The sequence below is a fragment of the Eupeodes corollae genome, chromosome 1, assembly GCF_945859685.1.
Source record: "Eupeodes corollae chromosome 1, idEupCoro1.1, whole genome shotgun sequence".
Classification (NCBI taxonomy): domain Eukaryota; kingdom Metazoa; phylum Arthropoda; class Insecta; order Diptera; family Syrphidae; genus Eupeodes; species Eupeodes corollae.
In genome coordinates this window covers 108,279,536-108,302,282 of record NC_079147.1, presented here as the reverse complement: position 1 = coordinate 108,302,282, position 22,747 = coordinate 108,279,536, and the positions used below count along the sequence as shown (strand labels likewise).

At 35.3% G+C, this 22,747-nt stretch overlaps 1 protein-coding gene and 1 long non-coding RNA gene across 8 annotated transcripts in view; one reads left to right on the top strand and one right to left on the bottom strand.

Moving 5' to 3' along the window:
* The first annotated feature begins 781 nt into the window (after positions 1 to 781).
* Positions 782 to 22,747, top strand: part of LOC129943174 (STE20-like serine/threonine-protein kinase) — an 86,081-nt gene continuing 64,115 nt past the window's right edge. For all 7 annotated transcript variants that reach the window (XM_056052446.1, XM_056052444.1, XM_056052442.1 and 4 more), the window contains exon 1: positions 782 to 1,272. The gene's annotated coding sequence lies outside the window, so the exon portion shown is untranslated. The remainder of the gene's footprint in view (positions 1,273 to 22,747) is intronic.
* Positions 797 to 2,899, bottom strand: LOC129943175 (uncharacterized). The gene is made up of 2 exons (XR_008781179.1): positions 1,904 to 2,899; positions 797 to 1,519 (listed from the first exon to the last, which is right to left on the bottom strand). It is a non-coding gene; the product is annotated as an uncharacterized LOC129943175 (long non-coding RNA).

Here is a 22,747-nt window from a genome sequence, read left to right as displayed (position 1 = left end):
GAACTGTCAGAAATCAGAAAGATGGCGAAGTGCTAAGGTGTGTTTTCTCTCTGCGGTGCATCGCGAACAGTGCACAAAATAAAAAAAAGAAATAACAAGAATACAGAAAAGAAAACTCCTTGGAAAATTTATCACAATTTTTATCTATTACGTGACAAATGAAACAAAATTAAAGTTTTTCCCCAGAGAATAAATCAAATAAAGTAAAATGCATAAAAAGTGAATTTCAAGAAAAGTGCAAGAAAAGAAGAAACAAAAACAACAAATTGATTTTTATTTGTTTTGCCAAAGGAGTTCTATATTTCTATTTTATCTGATTAGTGATTTGATTTGGTTTCTTACGATTGGTAGCGGAAGGAGGGAGCTTCATTCTTATTAGCATCTGTATAATTTGTTATTGCATTTTATCACTTAAAATACAAATCGACTGTGGTACCTTAACTACTTACTGATGCTCTAAGCTAACAGTGTTCTTTGTAGTGCTCGGTGTTGTTTTGTTTGTTAGCTTTTATCTACCAACTTCCTTGTAACCTCATCGTCGTTGTCGTCGTGCTCCTACTCCACCGCCCAGAGTTACTTCACCACAACCACCCCCACCACCTAAGCCCAAATCAAGAATATATCTTTAACAAAATTAAAGAAAGAAAAGAAATCGCGGTCGTCGTCTTCGTCGTCTGTCGGGTCGGATCGGGTCGGGTTGGAGCGGTGCTGTACGTCGTTCAAGTTCCAAGGAATCGATCTTTTTAAAGTCTAAACTATAAAGTGTCTCCCGGTGCTTTTCTATATTTTTGTTAACAATAAAGTACAGTTCACTTAATTTCGCTTTTCATTGATAATTTATTAGGAAAATTGTTAATTTTCGTTGCGTGTGTGCTCGAAATATTCGAACAAAAGTTAAGAAGTTGTAAAAATAAGTAAAACTGGGTGCGGATCTCTTCTTTGCTTAATTCTTTTTTTTTTCGTTTATTGCTGGATTTGGTTGGTGTGCTCGGGCTCGCCGTTTGCCGTTTTGTTCGAAAAAAAAAACTCAATCCACGACAACGACAAACAATTAAGAAGAAAAATCAAAAGATATAAAACTTGCAGCAACAACAAAAACAACTGGGACGAGAAGGAATATAATATAGCTCTCAGGCAATACCACCAACAACAGCAACAACAAAACCGAAGCTGAAGGAGGAAAAACTTGGTTTTCTGAGTTGGACTAATTCTTTTTTTCTTCACTTCTTCATCCATAGTACACAAAAAACCTTGATTGCTCCTAACTAAAAGGTAAGTGAATTTGGAGGAGGGTTGAATATGAATTGCATTGCAGTAGCAGTAGCAGTAGCAGTGGCAGGCAGGCAGTAGGTGTAGGAGTGTAGGTAGTAGCATGATTTTGAATAGAGTAGTTCATACAAGAAAAACTATTCATTATATAATCATCACACACCAGACATCATCACCTTCACCACCACCATCCTCTTATCTCACGTTGTTTTCGTCGTTGTCGTCGTCGTCGAAGTCTTCCCTCTCTGAACTAAAAAAAAGAAAAACAGAAAAGTGTGGGTTATCTGAAAAAAGCAAAATTGAAAATTGAAAAACCCAAAGGAACCGACACCGAAATCGAATCGAACCAACCAAACAAAATCGAATAAAATGTTTATGGTTGCAAGAGGGAGTGGTACACACAAATGGGGGTATAGGTATATTCATCATATAAAATACAACAACCATTTGCCATCAAAATAAAATAAAATTAAAGAAAACAAAAAATGAGAAAAACTATTAAACACTCGCATTTACAGCCTGGTGTAAAAAAATTCAAACATTTAGGTACAAATTTTGGGAAACTTTCTTTAATTGATTTAGTTTATTAATTACGATTTCTTTTAGATTTTTTATTAATGTATTTTTAACTTACCAGTAAGTTGGTTAACTCTAGAGTTGACACAAACTTGACTGTTGAGACACAAGTTGTTTTTCTTCACTATTCTAAATCTGAACTCGAGAGTTGATTATTATAAGTTCGCATACTTCCGTTCATGAGCAGGTAAACCTAAAACAAGTTTAAGTATTTTGTACAGGATCCAAAAAAGGGCTTTGAAAATGATAGGCGATAGAACTATAACCGAAACAACTACGTCACTAGAACACCGGCGGAATGTTTCATTCCCTTCGTTGGGAAGGGAATACTCGTACTTTTAGGAATGCACATTAGTTTAACATTGAGCTCAATTTCAGACGTACTATCAAGTATAGAGATTCCTTTTTTAACCACACATCGAGAATGTGGAATGCTTTACCTTACTTAGTTTGTCTTTATCATTATGATATTCAAAACCTTAAGACCAATGTGCATCGGTATCTTCTCTTTAATCCTTTCCTATTTTCCTAAAGCTCGCACTGTGTTTAAAACTTAAACATATTAGGGTTGTTAATAACCCCTTGAGTGGCCGCTAATTGAAAAAAAAGGATTAGACAACATTAAGGACTTCGTTTGCAGTCAACTGCATTATTAATTCAGGTTAGGTCAGGTTAGGTTAGGTTATAGTGGCTGTCCAAGATGGAAACGGACACACTTAGGCCAGTTTAATGGCCCATTGTGAGACCACATGAATCTTGAGGCTTCCTCCTAAGCTCAATGGAACCAGTTTGAGTCCCTTACGAAACGTGAGAGGTTGATTATACTGATATGATTTAGATCGTTAATGAAGAATTCTCCTAGGTAAATCTTGCGTTTTCGATCCAGACTTGGGCATGTGCATGTTTCTTCCTCATCCTCGTCCATACAGCTTCTGCAAAAGTCATTTGAGAATACGCCTAGTCTCGTGGCGTGCTTTCCTATTAGACAGTGTCCGGTTATGACACCTATTATCGAGCTTATATGCGATCTACTTAGAGAGAGCAAGCACCTTGAACGTTTTAAATCCATTGTTGGCCAGATATTTTTTGGGACTTGACACGTAATGATGTTGTTCCACCTGGTGCCTGCCCTCCTCACAGAGTCTTGCATTAGCAGTAGTTTACTAGTAGCGATTGGTATGCCAGCATGTGCCAAACGTGGTAGGATGGGCTGTACTGTACCGTTCCTGGCGAGTTCATCTGCCTCACAGTTACCTGGAATGTCTCTATAGCCCGGCACCCATTAAAGGTGAATATTAAACTGTTGTGCCATCTCCTGTTATAGAGTTTGTACAGACAGAGTCCAGAGATTTGATAGCGGCCTGGATATCAGAGAAAATACGGATATCAGATGTTGATATCACGTTTTCTTTGAGCCAGGAAAAGACTTCCCTTATTGCCAAAAGTTCCGCCTGGAACACGTTACAATGATTGGGAAGGCGGAAAGAGAGTCGTTCACAGTACACACCTCCACCAACTCCTTCTTTTGTTTTTGAACCATCTGTATAAAAATGGATTGAACCATCTTCCAGGAATGTCCTTTCCTCCCAGAAGGATCTGGGAGGTATAGAAATCTCGACATTTTTGTCGAATTGGAGATGGTGTAGTCTGTGGTACTTTGGAATTGATTCTAATTACCTAAGAATTACGGAGTAGCCAATGTTGTTAGTCCACTGCGACGAAGTTTTGAGGCGAATAGCAGAGCTTGCAGGCTATTTGTTTGCTAAAAACGCAATTTTCTACTGCTTGAGTGTGACAAGGCAAGTTCTGCAAAAACATTAAATTGTCCTTTGAAGAAATCACATTCGCTATTTCTGTATCGCTGTATTTCATTGTCATTGGTGGTTCGGTTACTTTTTCCTTCGACCAGTCTATTAATTCGTAGTAATTAGATGTATCTATTTGTAGCTTAGGAAGTTGAAACTCACGAACTTCCTTGCCGTTTCTAAGTAGTCTTGCCTTTATTAATGTTCGGAGAGCTAGCTCTCTTATGTGTGATTGGTCATAGCAAGCAACAAAGAATGAATTTTTTTTTATAGTTCTTATAAGGATGTTCTTAAGGTCATCCCGCAAGTTAATGATCTTTTTAGCATATTGAAAATGTGAAACGGAACATTTTTACATGATGGCTTTGTTTTTATGTCAGCGTAGACTTTCATAATAAATATGACAAGTTCTTTGAGGTTGTCTGAAGGATTTTCTGTGCCAACATATAATCGAAGAATCCTTTTTACACAAGTTAGCCATCGGGAATGATGAAACAGATACGATTGCTTTCGATGGAGTTATATTTTGGCGCTTTCAAGATTTTATTTTGTGTTTGTACCTTGCTTCTTTATTCTCCTAGAGCGCGCTTTGTCCACTAGGAAATTTTTTCGTGGTTGGATTCTTAATATTATTTTAAAGAGTCGAACTTCAGATTTGAAAGTCTTTATTTAAATACATTCGGGCTTCTCTTAATTTAAATAAAACTGGTACAGTTTGTATAAGACTTTTCATTGCCGTCTTTTGTATGTACATACCTGCAGCATCTAGGGTAGAGTCATGTATACAATTTAAGAGACTTACTTTGTCATCTCAGTCGTTGGACTTTTATTCTTCTGGCTAGATCTCGCAAAAAACATTTCTCTCAAAACGACCCAAGGGGCTTTCATCCACTTTAGTTATAGTCCATGCATCTGCAACGTTTAGCAGGACGGGGATAATGAGGGTATTATATATCGACAGTTTGGTCGCTTGAGAGAGAGCAAGAGTAATTCTTCGTTTGATCTCAGAGTTGGTGTTGTTTTCTATGTGCTTAGCGGAGCCTAGGTAGACAAAGTCTTTATTCCCCTCAAAGTTAAATCTGTTGATGGTGACGTTTTCACCGAGGTGTTGGTTTTGTAAGTCCTTTCTAGATGATAGCGTGTACTTCGGCTCATTACTCACAAAACCATGTTGACATCAAACTGAGATCTTCCCATTATGTCAGTGTTATCAGCATACGCCAGTAATTGGAGAGACTTTTGAAAGATAGTGCCTTTAGTTTTGACACGGGAGCTCTTCACTATTCTTTCAAGTATGTTAGAGAAATCACATGAAAGCGCATCATTTTTTTTTACACCGAAAGGTTGTGTCAAGTTGTTTCCAACCTTTATGGACCAGCTCGAATTCTTTATGGTCATCCTGCACAAACGGACGATTTTGGCAGAAATGCGGAAACTACACATAGCTCTTTATAACATGCTCCAAATTATCTCCAGCTGCTTTGAAGAGCTCGGTATTCAAGCCATATGCTTCAGTGGCTTTGTTCGGCATTAGCTTAGATATAACAATTTTTACATCGTCTAAATTGGAAAGCCGGGATTGTTGGCTTTCGTCGTCTATATTGAATGCATCATCCTGCTTGACAGCTTAATTTGTTACTTCGTCGCCGTTATGCTGTTTGTAGAAGTGGTCCTTCCATATCCTCAAGAAGTCCAAACCATTAAAAAAATTTCTTTTTTCCGTTATATAGGATTTTTCAATAAGGGCGTGTGGTACATCGTTATCATCGCGATCGTTATGATTAGATTTTTTAGATTTAGATTTTTATTCTTCAATACTAAAGTTTACAAAATTTACAATTAAAAATTTAATAAATAAATAGTTATGGGTGTGGCATTGCCGTCTGCCCGAATCGTTATGTAGCGCTCGCTGTTGTCAGCGATCGCATCACTAATGTCGTTTTCAAAAAAAAATACGGAACAACTAAGCCACCCAAAATCCACACAAAGCGTTAACTTTTTGAGGATACATTATCTCCTGGTGAACCTCGCGTGTTTTGGTGTCGTCCCAAATACTGCAATTTTGCTTGTTAACATAGCCATTCATCCAAAAATGCGAAACGTCACTGATAAAATTAGGGTCCGCTTCAAAACGATTTAAGGCCCAGTGACCGAACAAACGGCGTTGTCTATGGTTGTGAGCTTTGAGCTCTTGGGTCAGTTGGATCTTGTACGGGTGTAGTCCTAAGTCTCGACGCAAAATTCAACAAGTTAAAGTCTGCTAAAGGCCAAGTTCTTGTACACGGCAAGAAATAGACTGTCTCGCGTTCCTTAAACGTACGGCTGTTGGCTGATTGTTTACTGAACCGGTTTTTTCTTATGGCTCGGGTACACCTAATCCGTTATCAGCCGAATTTTGCTCGGACGTTGTCGGCCGAACTCGGCCAATCGAACCAAACATATAAAAATTAAAGAGAGCGCGTACACCACTAAAAGCCGCATCGTCCTAAAACGCCCGATAATAACCGATCAACCGACATAACCCAAACATGTTTGGATTTTTCGTCAGTTATCGAGTCAATTCTTCCAAAATTCATACCCTTGCTAAACAGCTTTGTCAAAGTTTCTTCAGTGATGGAACTGACTGGACAAAAACAGGAAGTCTAGTTGGGCTTAATATAACTCACTTTTATATTTATCAAAACTAATGAAATAAGGAGTCCCAGCCAAAAAGATGATACGGAACCGCAACTGGCTTCAGGTATTTAAGAACCTCAACCAGAGGTACCACAGCATACTTCCCCACCGTTATCGCAGCTGGGAACCTCAATAGAATCGCGACCTGAGATACCCATGTCACAACAACTCTACCAAAACTCTATGAAAAATCGGTGCATATAACTAAAATCAGCGTTATACTTCTCAAAGATTTGGAAGGCTTATGAAAAGAAACAATTGTAACGTCGATCAAGAATACCTTTAGATTGAAACATTTGATGGGTTGTAATGCAAATCTTCAGTTGTTTTCTTATAAATATTTCATGAAACCATACACAGCGACGACGACGACGTCTTGACGCATTAAATGAAGGTATGTATATGAATTTCAAAAATATACATTTCTTTGAGATCTTCCATTTAAAAAATTTGTATCTTTACATCCAAGCTTCACAAACTCAGACTCCAAACCGATATCGTCCGCGGTCGGAAGTAGTGTATGCAGTCGAACGTCCGAGATGGTCGTCCAAATTGTTCCAAGCGGATATCGGGCGATAATTCTGTTTAAGTGTACGCGAGCCGTTACGTATTTTGTTGAAACTAGATTCAGTTTAATTCTAGATTCGATGTCATAAGAGTTACTATCTAAACAGTATCTTGTTGTTGAAGTTTTGATAAATAGTTAAAGTTGGAATAAAAGTCAAAACGAGGTTTTTAAAACTCATATTTATTGAAATAACGATGACAGAAGTTTCAACAGTTTTATTTTTTGTGTGTTTATAAAATTCGTCCTCTTCACATAAAACATTTTAAGTTAGGAGGACTAAAACTTCAATTCAAGTAAGTTGATTGCCTTGTTGGATACAAGATGTAGACTATATAATATTTAATTATTATAGAATCTTTATTTTAACTGAAATCTTAACCTTCCGATGCCAAGTGGGGTTACCCATCACTCCACTACTTTTTTATAAAACCTCAAAAGGATACTTTTCTCAGTTTCTTTTAATGTAAATACTCGATCTTTAATAAATTATAATAATTGATTTTCAGTTTCATTATTGTTTTTTTTTTATAAAAGGTGATGGGATGATGAACAACAGCAGATGTAATTCAATAAGGCAAAAAGCCTTGCCTTCGGAAGGTTAAAAGATTTTATTTTTCAAGGTTATGACAAGAATAGGAAAAGTTTTTTTAAAACTTAAACAAGTTGAAATAAAGGGTAAAGTAAAATGTTTCAAAATCCGTTGTTTCTTGTGCCAGACTGTAATCTCTCTCTTTTCAAAATGTGTCTACGACTGTGGGTTATAGAAAGAAGAATGAATGATATTTCAAATGAAAACTATCGTGGGCTAAATATAACCACCCACGCTGCTGGTGGTATAACTCTGGCTGTATACCCTCTGGCTGCTGCGTTTCCTCACATTCACTCATATACCTTGAGTTGTATGTATGTTTTTGTTCCTCTGTAGGTACACCTTCTACTTCTACTTCTACCTACATATTTATTTTATTCAGCAGCAATCACTGGCGCTGACTGAATTATTGTTTTGGCTTGTGGCGATCATTTCAATCGTCAAAATTCAAGATTCCAAGAAATCATGGTCAGGTTTTCGTTTCCAGCGAACAAAAAGTTTTATTTTTTTTAAATCGAAACCAATCTCTCTCGGTGTGTTCTGTGTTGCATTTTTGGTTTTATTTTATATGCTCGTATATATATAGGAACACAACTTGAAGTCCTGATGCAATTAAGTAAATCTAACTTATGTCGTCATGTAAAATTTAAAATTTATTTTAGTGTTGTATCAGCTGATATTATTCAACTTGCGGTTTAAGTGAATTTTAAACATTTTTTCTTCTTGTTTCATTCCTTTTCTCTGAGTCACCCCTTTGAACAAAATGTACAAACGATAAAAATGAAACGAGGTGTGTGAATTGGTGGGAGAAGTGGAAGTAGCTATTGCCTTAAACAAAAATTGAAAAAAATCAAGCAGATGCAACATGAGCGTAGGTGTTAAGATAACCGTAAGCGTAAGAAGCAATGAAAACCTAAACAAAACCCCCACCCCAGTCCCAGTTGAATCATGAGTGTGGGCCTCAGTGAGTCTATCTAGAGAAAGATGTGAATAACATTGTTGTTGGTTTATCTAATCAACAATATAGGTACAATTCAATAATAGCTTTTTAAATCATGTACAAGCTCCACTTCCAATCGAGTATTTTCTTTGGAATTTGTTTTATTTGATGAGTGTTGTTGTATTTTTATAAATTATTATTTGTTTCAAAGATAAAACATTAATTTAATGTTTTTTAACACCGCCACGCCGCCGTCACCGCACCGATTGGAAAAAGGTGCAGTAGTTGATAAAAATACCGGTGGGTGACTAGAAAAACAAATAAATAGCTAGACAAAAACCCATTTTTAATCAAATTGGTACATAACATAGGAACGTAGATTTGTTATGTATTAATTAAATGTTTAGTTTTTAATTGTTTCCTTTTCTTTTTAGAGATGAGAATTGAGAAGTTATACTTTGAGACGTACCGTAGCGGTCTGTATATGAATTAATAAAGGCCAAACACTTTTTTGAATTGTGTCTTTGACTGTCAGTATGTTTAAATTATCTTAAAAATCATATTGATTGTTGTTATTAAGTAATTTTCTTCTAGTATGGTTATTATTAGTGATTGAAACAAATGCTAATCAACGGCAAAATAATAATATTGCTAATAATAAGTTAAAATTATAGGTATTCAAGGTTAAAACTACGTGATTTGTTTTTAACAACGAGTCAAATGAAAAAGGTTGTTTTCATAAAATCACGTTTTTTTTGGAAACAACATTTGTGTCACTAGGTTTTGAGTGCTAGTTCTTATCTAAGGATTTTTTTTTGTATTAGAGGTGTGGTTTTCAATCTAGCTATACTTTTTTTCAGAGTTGGTCTTTTTGAGAGCTGTCACTTGATTTGCTGTTTCAATATAAATAGACTCACTTGTGAAAAAACGAAAGATGGGGCCCAAGCCCCAAAACCATTCTGTGGATGCATACAATGATTGTATGGCCAAAGATAACATAGGTATGTTTGATATGGTGGCCGACCCTTGAATATGTTGTTTTTTTATAATAAGCACACACTCAAGAGGATATTACTACCCTTATTATGCAGTAAAGGTGTGAGCACTAGAAAAGGATAGAGGGTTTATTTTACTAGAGCATAAACCGTTAAAATAACGGTGAAAAAGGATTAGACAAGTCACCTTACGACCATGTTCAAGCGAAGTAAATGAACCTATGATGATATTATCATCTATCAATTTAAATGCTCTTCAATACTATCCAAGAGGCTTAAGTAAGTTGCAGGAGCACCAGCACTCAAGCTTTGGACGTATGTATATAAGTTTTGTAGATAGCTACCAGATCAGATGGGGATACAAACTTCTTGCATCGGCCTAGAAAATCTAGCATCTTGGGGAATTTTTCGCGACATCGTGTGTGATCGCTCCACAAAAGGTGGTTGCTGATGCACATTTCGAGGATGTCGAGATTTTTCGTTTCGTTGGTGCCATTGCTACTCACAGATAGTGGTAAAGAGAGTTTATCTCGCTTTAACGATACAAGACAGAATTGGGTTTTCGAAGCATTAAATTCCACACGGTTTTTCATTCCCCATTGTATAATGCTGTGTAGGTAGGAATTTAATGAGCTTAATATATTGTGCCGTTGCAGTTTTACATCCGAAGAGGAGGGTTGTGAGTCTGGAAACGAATATGAAAAGCTAAGTGTGCTATTGTCAGCGAAACAATGAATTATATTAAAAGTAGCAGACAGGAGATCATTTATAAAAATGAGACAAAACGTAGCCGTGGGGCCACCAGTAAAGTAATTATTGAGACCGTCCTAGTTGACTTTCTCGTATTGCCAAACGGTTCTCTTAGGAGCTCTTTCTTTAACTGGAGAGTTTTTACAAGAAAAATTTGCTGATATGACACAATGGTCAGATATGCCTAAAGAAGATAGAATACTAATAGTGTACTTACCAGGGTAAGAAACAAGTCAAGAGAAAACAATAGTGAATGATGTGCTTATTCACGGAAAGTTTTAACGACATGAAATTAAAGAAGGAGTTAGTACAGTGACCGTGTTTTAATAAAAGTTGATAGGCAACATCAATCCTAATATATACGGCACAAAGCTATACCCATGAATATAAAATTCCGTAGAATCGGAATCCTCACCTACTTAGGTTTCACTCAGTTTAAAAACAGGTGGCCTGTTAAAGAGAGTGTGAATGTACACAGACAGAAAATTCGATCTAGTCCTAGAGACATTCTTAAATTTTTCCCAGAAATAAAAATGTTTGAGGGAGCCACCCGCACATTACCCAATCCTTCCGCCTTTCCTAGGGAGCACAATGAATCCAAAGTGATCCAATTTCTCGGACCTTAAGGATGCATTATTATATACCTACCTAACCTACTTCTGAACAATATTTTTAAATCGTGCTTATTACCATAATAATGGTTCAATTTACGCGACGCAACGAAAGGATGCTTGGGCATTCGCATACAAAGTGAATGTCCTCAAATCTTTAACATAAGTCAGATGAGCCGGTACCCATTCTATGAGTTGTTACCCGGTGCCAGATGAGTTGTGACCCGGACAGCGAAGGCCTACCTAATTGCATAATGAATTTTGTTTTACTTTTAGAAATCTTTGGCCATAGATTTCTAGAAACTCTTTAATTTTCAAGAGCTGCCCAGCTGCTGTTTTCGATTTTAATTAAACTTTGGTGGATTTATTTATTTACCTGCCCTATTGGTCTTTATATCCTTGATACTATATTGCTTGGTAAGAATTATTGTTAAACTTTAATAAGAAAAAAAAAGAATTTATCTATCCATCTATCTATCTATATGGCTTACTGTCAATGTCACGTAAAAGAAGTTCCCTACGGCGGCGGCGTGTTTTCCTATACCAGTCATGACTTTGTGACATTAACAGATATGGTCTTGATTGCTGCTTGGCTATGTCTATGCATTTGTCTTCCAAATAGTTTGAAGAAAGATCCTTAGCGACACTGCAGCAATTTGGAAGCTATATTGATATTTCTAGGGGAGGATTATATGAAAAGATGCCAGACCCTACCCCCGTTTTGGAAAGATAGAAACATCCTTTATTTATATGACCCTGTTTTCTATCCAGTCCTTTTTTTTTGTTTTTGTTTGTGCTACTGGGTTAAAATCTATGTACGGCTTTAAATAGTCTGTCTGAGTGCCAAACATTACAGAACACTATTTTAATAATGTTCTTTATGTTCCTGTGACCAAATGAAGCCCTTTTCCAGTTATTTCATCAGCTAAGATTGACGTTATTCAGAGCCCATCTTTCATGTTATCTTTTTTTTTTAATTTATAACGGTTCATATTAGTAGAAGTTATAGCAATCTGACGATAATATAAAATAAAAAAGGGTTCGTTTTTTTTTTTAAATTCTTATCCCCATCTATTCGGAACGAGCCAAGAAGAATAGGATAGACGAAAAAGTTTACGCAGGATACCATCTGGATTAGCCGATGTATATAAGGATTTGATCGCAAAAATTCATTAACGTGTAACGGGGAGTTGTGACAATTTGCATTGATGCTGGACTCGCAGCAAAGTGCGTTACAAGCAAGTCCCACTTACAACGAACGTTTTTTTTTTTACAAAAGACCAACAATTCTTTCTGCCTTTGAGGCTTTGCAGTATTTCTTGCATCGATGGTTGGTCTTACACAAATTTGGTCCTCCCAATACGGTTGTTCAATATCTTTTTTTTTGTTCTCCAACAACAATCTTAGAAAAAATTCTTTCAGGTGCCAAGACGAATTGTGAACATTGAATTCGTCCATAACAACAATCTTAGGGAATATACAGTTGTGTTCAAAATAATAGGAGTGCTTTTACAAAATTTGCTCAAGTGTTTTTTATATCATGTGTATACTGGTAATCAGCCCATTTCTCTACCGCTAAGTTTAACGGGACATTACAACTGATAAAACAATGAACTGGTTTGCAATTCATAACCTTTTGCATTTATAACCAGAGATCAAATGATCTTTACTCTCAATCAGGCTATTCAAAATAATAGGTTTTTGAGTTATATTGTACGTTAAAAGACAAAAAAAACTTAAAGCAAATAAACAGTAGGTATCTAAATTAAATTAGGAACATTAAATAGTTGGAATATGGAATATCTAAACCAGTTTGGTTATTAAGTGGGCCGAGGAAAGCACTGCACCGACGAAAAACGGGAAATCATAAAAAAAAACGATTGTCGTATTGTTCGCTTTAACCGAAAGGAAGATCTAGGACTGGCAGTAAGTAGCGTAACAATAAGAAGGGGATTGTTGGAACACAATCTTTCCGATTCAAAAAAACATTTAGCCGCTCGTTTGAAATTGGCAAGAAGTCGTTAAATAAGCCTGCGTCCAACGTCCAGAAATTTCCGAGTTTAAGCACCGGTACACTATTAAAATGGTAAAGCATGAAGGTGCTTAAGTGATGGCATGGGGCAGTTTCTCATATGCTGGTGTTGGCCCCATACATCAAATTATTGGCACGATGTACCAGCGCGTTTATGTGAATATAATGTCCAGTGTGATGCTCCTTCATGCGAGTTGCCAGTTAAATGGGTATTTCAAGAAGACAACGACCCAAACACACCAGCAAGTCCCCAAGAAATGGTTTCGGGTCAATGGAGTTGAGGTCATGGACTGGCTAGCTCAGGCGCCTGATCTCAATCCCATAAAAAAATGAATGGTCAGATGTGAAAAAGGGTGTTTCTCGACGAAGACCCTTAACTTCGAAAAGTTGTTGGACGCAGTCAAGGAAACATGGAACAAAATTCCAGCTGAGCGTACTTTATGTTGTGCACTCATATTAATTTGAACAATCTGTTTTTGTTTATTTTGATAATATTCATGTTTTTACTACGTTATTTGTTTTAAACAAAGTAGTCTCTAAGCATAATTAATAAAGGTCTGGATTTCCTATTTTGTACAAAAGAAAAAATTAATTTAAAAAAAACTATACAACTTTTGAGTCACGATTTAATCTAAAAAGTACAGTCACTCCTATTTTTTTTTGAACACAACTGTATGCAAACTATTTTTAAAATAGATTCGGACTTGTATGTGCTTAAATACAGAGAATTTGAACCACATTTGGTTAAAGAAAAAGTTTGTTGGTTATGGTTAAAGCTACTATGGAACATTATTTCTAATAATATACAGTATTCAACTTGTTTAGCGCTAGTGATTTGAACTTAGAAACTTTTCGCTTTTTTTTTTACATCGTTTACAGTGTTTATATTTTTTGGGAATATTGCTTACCTAAAATCCATATTCAAATTGAATCTTTTAAAAAAATACACATTATTTTTATGAATGGATTTGTAAAAAGTCGAAAGTCGATCAATTATTCACATTACGGCAGATCCTCGAAAAAAAAACCAAGAACATAAAATCGACACCCGCACTATCTCTTCATCGATTTCAAGGCTGCATATGACAGTGGCGAGCTGTATAGAGTCATGTCCAGTTTTGGCATCCCTACCAAACTCGTCCGTTTGTGCAGAATGACCATGGAGAATTCGCGCTACTCCACAAAGGTTGGAAATAATAAGACTTTAGATAAGGTGATGCGCTATCATGCGATTTCTTTAACAGAGCTCCCACGTCAACACTGGAGGCACTATCTTTCAAAAGTCTGTCAAATTACTAGCATATGCAAATGACATAGAATAAATCGGAAAAACCTAGCGTAATGTCATTTGTGAGTGTTGAGGCAGAAGCGGCTAAAATTGGTTTAGCGGTTAGTAAGGGCAAAAGAAAGTACATGCTGCCATCAAGTAAAACGTCCTTGTCAGCCTAGGCTCCGCTATGAACATAGAAAACAATACCAGCGCTAAGATCAAACGAAGAATTACTCTTGCTAACTGCTATTTCTTGAGGCTAAGACCCTCTCTCGAACGAACAAGGCGACTATGACAAAAACAAATTTCTTTGTACGCCCCGCCCCCTATTGCATGGAAGGTGAGTGGAGGAGAAGATGGAACGACTATTTCTACGGGCTGTAGAGCGACGGAAAATTCGACAGAAGGATACATGTCCAGAAGTTTGTTTGATGAAGCCTTAGTTCGCACAGGACTGTAGCGCCTTCTTACGTAAGCAGTCAGAAAAATGTTCTTAAAGAATTTTCTCAAACGAAACACAGAATAGGATTTGGATTAATTTTATTCACAAAAAAAAGATTGTGTGTGTGCTTCCGTCATAGTCTTTCGTCTTAGTTAGTTTCTCCATTTCCCAGAAACTATGATGAAAAGCATCACAATGACTTTTCCTTATAACTTATTTATTATCACAATATTATTGTATTGTGTGTATAGAAATCATTTTTAAAATGAAAATGATAAAAAACCGTTAAATAAACATAAATTCATAACAATTTTAATCCTTGACCTTATATTTAATTCACTTTTAGGATGTTTCATCATAGCCTCATAACGACCATCATCAACACTGTCTTCGTGCGTCGTCCTTTTTTAAAATTTTCGCTTTCGGTCAAAGCTTCCATCCATCTATCTACCCTAACTTGGATTTCATGCATGATGCATGATGCCAACCTAACCTACCTCTGCCATCACCAGACCCTGACCGATTTACCGCATACAGAATTTTTATTTTTCTAAAGATTTATGAGTACCTACACACATAATAATCAAGAAGAAGAAGCTTCAAGTGTCTCATTAGCACTTAGTTTTTTTCGTCTTGTTAAAAAAAAAGAATCTGATAACGACATGCAAAATAGATTCGATAAAATGGCCATCTGACTTTTTAGTCCTTTTTGTCATTGTCGTCGTTGTTGATGTCGTCGTTGCTAAGCTTGTTGCATAATCATTTATAGTTTGTTAGTTTTCTTTTTTTAAATATGGTATACCAACAACAACAATGACTTCTTTATAATTACACTATAAGGGTTGTCATAATGGATTGCAAAAATAATAAAACACTGGAGAAGAAAAGAAACATGTTTCTTTAGAACAATTTAACAATTAAAACATGTCAACTGCAGCCTGGCACTATAAGGATATTTTAATTAGACGTGAAATCTGAATTCTTTGTCCTTTTTGGAACATCAGTTTTCTATTGTCTGGACTGGCACACAAAGGACATGCTGATTTTTACTTGAATCTGACAGCATAGAACCCAGAGAGATACATACATACTTGAGGGGGTCTTCACTGATGTATGCTGTGCTGGATTGAGCTGAGCTGATTTATCTTTGAGTTTGATTTTAATTTGATCAAAAAGCAAGATAAAAGATAATCTTGAATAGAATTGTATCTTTTTTGATGATGTTTTGAAGTCTTAACTAATCGAATCAATAAATTTATGAATGAAAGAACCAAAACAATATTTGTAGTTGGTATATTGAACTTGAAGATTTATGTTTTTATATAAACGACAATATTCAAAAGCTTTTGCATTATTCATGTTTTTCTTTTGATATTGTTAAATGATTCATCTGATGCTTTGGTCTACGAATTCGAATGACTAATTGGTTTCAATAAGAGGCAGCGATAAAATAACAAGATTCGAAGAAGTTTATGAATGATTCACGATGGAGAAATATATTCTTCACTTTGTTGACAAATGTTATATTTTATTTGTTATTAATGAGCAGAAAGTTGGATTAGTTGTGGATTAAGAACTACCTTGTTATTGAATATTTTGTTTAATGAATGTTTGATTATAAGAATTTAAAGCGCAACGAAGACGGGTGAGTTTTTTTTCTATTAGCTGAACTGACAGATTTTAATTTTGTTTGTTTATATTAAGCGCGCACTAGAGGGGTTATGAATACCCTTATAATGATTAAAGGGAGGACATAATTAGAAATTATATGCCGATGTACATTAGTCTGCACACTGTAGTGATTATGAAATATTGAGCCTCATAAAGCATTCCACATTCGTGTAGTGCGGCTAAAGAAAGGATTCCTGTACTTAATAGTACGTCGGAAATTGGGTTTAAAGGTAAAGTGATGAGCAATCCTAGAAGTACGGGTATTACAGTTGAATTATTTAAGGAAGGTAATACAACTGGATATTTCACTAGAGCATTGTTGATGGTGAAAAAATCGATTAAGAACGGTAACAGAACGATCTCCTATCATTTTAAAGAGCTATATTTTCAATTCTATCCAAAAGACTGAAGTACGTTAGTGAGGCTCTAGACCAATTATATCAATTTTTCTCGATTTTCTTGCATCGTAGCCAAAACAATAGCAAAAGTCATAATGGCATCAGAGAAGACCTTGAGGCCACACTCGATGCCAAACAAGCAGGATTTAGTGCTGGATTTTCCTGTATTGATCATATCAACACCCTGTGGGTCATTATTAAACAGTGCGTTGAATTTCGATCACCACTACACCTGATGTTCATCGACTTCGAGAATGCCTTTGGTAGCGTTAACAGGAAGTATATCTGGTAAGCTTTATGGAGGGAAGCATCCCAGAAAAACTAATTACTATTATTAAAGCAAAATATGATGGATCCAAGTGCCACGTTCTGCACGATGGTAGTCAGATGGATGGTTGTCAGATGATTTTGAAATCCATAGTGGAGTCAGACAGGGCTGTATTCTGTCCCCGATATTGTTTTTGTTGGTGATAAGCGATGTACTAGGCGCAGCTTTGTCAGTTAGTGGAGGGATCCAATGAACTTTGACATCCTATTTTAAGCACTTGGATTACCAGGACGATATTTGCTTGACTCTATAATACGAAGGCGTAAGTGGCAATGGATTAAAAATACGCTTCGAAAAGGTAACAACTGCATTGCAGGACAAGCAATGCATTGGAATACGCTCACACAAGAAGGAAGAAGAGCTGGACGACCGAGAAGCACATGGTGCAGGACAGCCGAGGCGGAATCAGCGTCATTTGGCAAGAGTTGGAGGGAGCTAAAACACATCTCCGGAAACCGTACACGATGGCGCGCAGGCTTATTAGAGGCCGTATGCCCCTAAAGGCGTTCCCAACGGACTTAACAGGTCTGAGGACCTAAGTAAGTAAGTTCTTGAATCGTCGGAGAAAACCTAAAAACATAGCAGCATTTTTGCTGATGTCAAATATGTGATCAAATGATAGTCTGTTATGTACTACTAAGAACTGAAAGTTGTTCAATCTCCTCGATGCAAGTACCACCCAATGATAGGGCATTGGGGGAGTGATAAGATCAGAATTTAATGAGCTTATCACATACTGCCGTTGTTAATTCACATCCGAAAAAAAGGACGAATATGAAAAACTGAGGGTACTGTGATCAGCGAAATAATTAAGTGGGTTATAAATTTCAGACAAAAGTTCATTTATAAAAAAAACTACTTGAATTGAACGGTAATTTCTTACCCAAGGTAAAAGAGATTCATTGATACCAAATGCAAGCATTTTGGATAAGATAGCTTGACCAAATTCTATCAAATGCCTTTTAAATAAAATTCCGTTGAGAACTAGGGCCTAGCGACTTACAACTCTCAACCATTCCTGTGTGCGAGTAATGTTGTCAGGAATGGAGGGGACCTACAGTTTATTTGCCGAATCCGAACTAATTTGAGAAAACACTTTTACATGACAAGATTTCCTCTTGGAGAATTTGTCAATTCCTCGCAAGAGGCAATACCAGTGAAAATACTTTAGATGGCATAGGCAGGGATCGAACCCAAGACCTCTGGCATGACAGTCTAACATGCCAAGGGTACAATTAGGTGCAATTAGGAGCAAATCACTGGTGGACCTATTGCTATGAAAGCCATACTGCCGGTCATTAAGAAGCTTTCGTTCTTCAAGATATTTCTTGAGCTAATAATCAATGAGCCTTATCAAGGACATGGTAATGCGCATTCGCCTTTTTAAGGGCAAAATTGACAAATGTTGTTTCCCATCCACTCGCAAGAGACCTGTAGAATAGGACAAATAGTAAAGCTTACGCATTTGTTTGTGGATTTGTCAATTTTTCGCAAGAGGCAGTGCTCGTGAAAAAAACTTTAGATGACAGCTCTTATGTTTTATTTTCATTGAACTAAAAGCAGAACTTTATAACTCTTTTAATTTATTTATTCTTTGAACAATTGTATTCAATATTTTGTGTTTAAGGGTTCTTTGTCAAGTTGACAAGGATAATTTCTTTACAATACAAAATAAAAGTTCGGACGGACTTGTACTTGCCTAAGAAGTGTTTTGTAGACAACAATGGTTTTTGGCACGATCAACTAAAGGTAGTAACTAACTTGTTGCCTTGGTCAACATTTCAGTTCAAAGAATGCATTTGCTTGCAAATGAAGAAAAGAACACCCTTTTTCCTGACACAATTGCTTTTATTTGATCAGTAGTGCGTCGAATTTTGACTTCTAAATCATATGGTTGAATTTGAACTAACCTGAAAACTGCCAATTCAGAAACGAAAAAGCCATCAATCATGGCTCATTATAGCCGGCTTAACTTATGAAGAAATTCTCTCTGCCCATAGAGTACACCAAATAGTGACCCTCTAAGTATGACAATGTTGCTTATTAACATACCCATTCAACCAAAAATGATCTTTACCACTGAACAAAATTTAAGAGGAAAACAAGTGCATTCCACAAACGTTGTTTAGTAATAATTGGGCAGTTTCAGACAACATAAGAGACTTCATTTGCATTGTGCATTTCTTGACCGTAAATTTTGGGAAATTTAATTAGTTAGTTGCCCAAGTAGGTACTTTAGTTTACTAATCTCTACTTTAAGTTGATCGTGCAAAAACTACCAAAAACGATATTTTTAACTCCTCAGGCAAGCTACAAGTCCATCACCATTTGTATTGTAGAGAAATTTTGCTTATTCTCAATTACACAAAATATTTATTTGTGCGGAAAATAAATAAATCATAGAGTAATAAAGTTCAGCTTTTAGTTAAATGAAAAAAAAAAAGATCCAATGTTATTTTGACATAAAAAGTGTTCACTTGATACTAAAGGAGATTTTTCTTAACTAACTTTCCAGTCAAGTTTCCAATGAAGTTGCCTTAATTGGAAGAAGAGAAACATTTTACTGAAATTATGTCAATTTGACATAAGAAGACTTAACTCAGTTAATTGGAAGGCAATGTTTTAGCAGCTGGCCAATCAGATACTAGAAACCTGCCAATTGTATTCATTGGCTGCGTTCAATCTCGTGTTGGATAAGGTATCTTTGATAGGTGGATTTTTAGATACCTTGTTAAACGAGTTGGATAGCTGTATTGAGATAGCTGTCAAAAAGTAAAAACAACTATCAGCTGTTTACAAAAAGCAGAGAAACATTCAAAATTGTTGTAAGATAAAACATATAATGAATAATTCAACTGATTCGTCGGACGATGATGAGTTGATATTTAATTAATTAATTGCTTAACAATTTAATAACTAAGAGACAACCTTAATCTGTAATCTATGTTAAATTTCCTCTTAGCTCAATTGGAATTCTATACGATTGATAATAATTTACTTGCGAAATCTCTTGTTTTAAACGATTAACGTTTAACAGAAAACTAACCTAACAGAAACGAGAACTATTATGAAGTGGCAATACCTAGATATAGCTTGAAAGAATTATGTACAGAACATCCTCAAATACAACTTCAACAAACATTTTGTATCTTTTTGTTTACCAACAATACAAAAAGCTGAATTCAATTTTCAAGTTTCCTGAAATTCAACCATGTGTTGAATCAGCTGCTCTTTCAGATATATAAATACCCCAGAAATTCTTGGATACCTTTGGATTGGAGAATTAAATTTTGACAGATTGACAACCACACGTCTAAAAAAAAACCTTTGAAATAAACCTTATCTTTAATTTGGCTCGACAGAAAAAGTCTTAAGTTGTTAAATAACAAAATCTCGGAAGAAAATTTTAATTTTCGACAAACTACACGGTCAGGAAATTGTTCTTGCTAAACTAGTATTGCTGCATTGTGGTAGCAAAATTTTAACAGTTTCAATGAGCGTTCATGCCTTACTTTTTACTAAAGTATCGAAAAATAAAAGTGTCATAATCTTCAGTAGTGATTTTATGACTCATCGCTCATTAAAAATTAATTTAAAACGAACATTATTCAAAAACCTTGACATTTGTGTGGAACAGCCTTTATCCTACCTAAACCCTGACTTGAAAATTGTTTCATTGTTAGAAAAGAACAAACTTTGGCAATGTAACGCAACTGCATAAAAACTACTTTCAATGGCAGAACTAAGTTTTTAACCTTTTCAATTATAAACATTAAATTAAAGTGTAAACTAATATTTTTATTTAGAAAGAAATTTAAGTGTGCAATTTGCTCTAAGTGGGTTTTTAATTTGATATCATTATTAAAAATCTAAATAATTTCTCTAAGTTATGAAACCTATTCAAATACCAGATAGACCTAGACCATTATAAGTATATATATGGCAAACACGAGTCTTAAAAAAAATATAAAAATTTTGCGACTCTACGTTTCACTTAATGATCCCTGCCGGCGGAAAAGACTTAACCGCACCGACTCGACTTGACTTGACTCAACTGCAACTCGGCTCGACTAGACTTGCTAAGCATAATAATTCCTTTAAGATCTATATATGAACACTTTTTGAAAGCATAATTACAAATTCTATTCACACGTGCGACGCTTTCACACCCAGCAAATTGCTTTTTGCATTTTCAGTGCACACCTGCTTTAGGTTAATATACGTGTACTCTATACGTAAACATTTATATATATATAATTTATATCCTATATATGTAATAATTATTCCATGTGGTATTATCAAAAATAAAAACAAAAAGTGAAAACTTCAAGCCATGGCGTCATACCGACGATGAATCATTCTATAGAGTATCTTCTATATGGTATATTTATGTACTGATAGATACTGAGTACTCTATGAACTAAAAGTTATAAAAATTGTCATAGAATTTGCAATGAAAAGGCAAGTAATTTGAGAAACCATACCTCAATTTTTCTGTCCATTCATAAAAATGTAAGTGAAATATATTTTTCGTTTTCTATTTAAAAAATGTGAAGTTTTCATGGTTGATTTAGATGAGAGATTTTCTTTAGTTTTAGTTTTAAATGCTAAATACCTGCTATACAATTTTATAGTATTTAATGTAATGTATACAAAGATATTGTGTGCGTTTTGAGGGCTGTGCTAATTTTCATGAAATCTTTTATTAGAGCATTTTATTTAAATAAGCAAGCTTAATTTATAATAATTTTAAAAAACGCTTTTAAAAAAATAAAATGTGATCTTACCCTAAAAGCGTATTACACTTAAATGTGCGTTAATTTAAATAACAGATGATCTACTTTTTTTTAATGTACCGAATAAGTGCAATTGATGATGACCTAGAATTACACTGTTGTTGAAATAAGATGAATATTGGTTAAGATGATCTACATAAGTACAAGTTGAGTGTTCCAAATTTACATTAAAAGACATCGAGGCTTCAGCAAAACTAGCTATTTAAAAATTAATAGATTTTCAATTTGTTTGAGATTTGATTTTTTCTAATAGCTCCCTATTTAAATTAGGTGGCGCGGCAGTCCGTAGAGAACTTATGTCTAGAGACTCAGAACTCTCAATCATAACTGTGTGCGTGTCATGCCATGTAATGAGCTCTAAAGTTTTTATGAAGAATCCGAACGGCTTATTTGATAATGAATTTTTCATGATACGAATTATTCTTTCAAGATTTGTCAATGCCTTGCAAGAGGCAATACCCGCGAAAAAAAACTTTAGATCACACCCTGCCTGTACCCAAGACCTCTGGCATAAAAGTCATATTACACAGCTTAACTATTCCTGCATCCCTGCAATTACATTCGCACACAGGAATGGTTGAGAGTTGTAAGTCGCTAGTCCCTGGTTATCTACGGACTGTTGCGCCATCTAATTTTGTTATTTGTTTTTGTAATGAGGAAAATTGTCACCTAAAGAACTTCGAACTTCAAAAATTAAATTTCAAATTATTTAGTAGAAGTGATTTAATTTTGTGTTCATACCATTTTTGTATGACAGTGATTTGGAAACTTGGTTTATTCTTATTAAATTTCATATATTTTGCTATCAATATTAAAAAAGCAAAGAAGACAAACTTAAGCTTTAAAGATCTACGAACTAGAAGTCAATTATCGTTCCTTCTTAAGATTTTAAAAAGATTAATTGATATCCTTTTAAGAGCAAGTTTTGATACAGGACTTCTGACAATATACCTCAAAATGCCTACTTTAAAGGCCTACTCGGTGAAAACGGACACCTTAGTATGCATCGAATACTCTCACCATCGAAGATA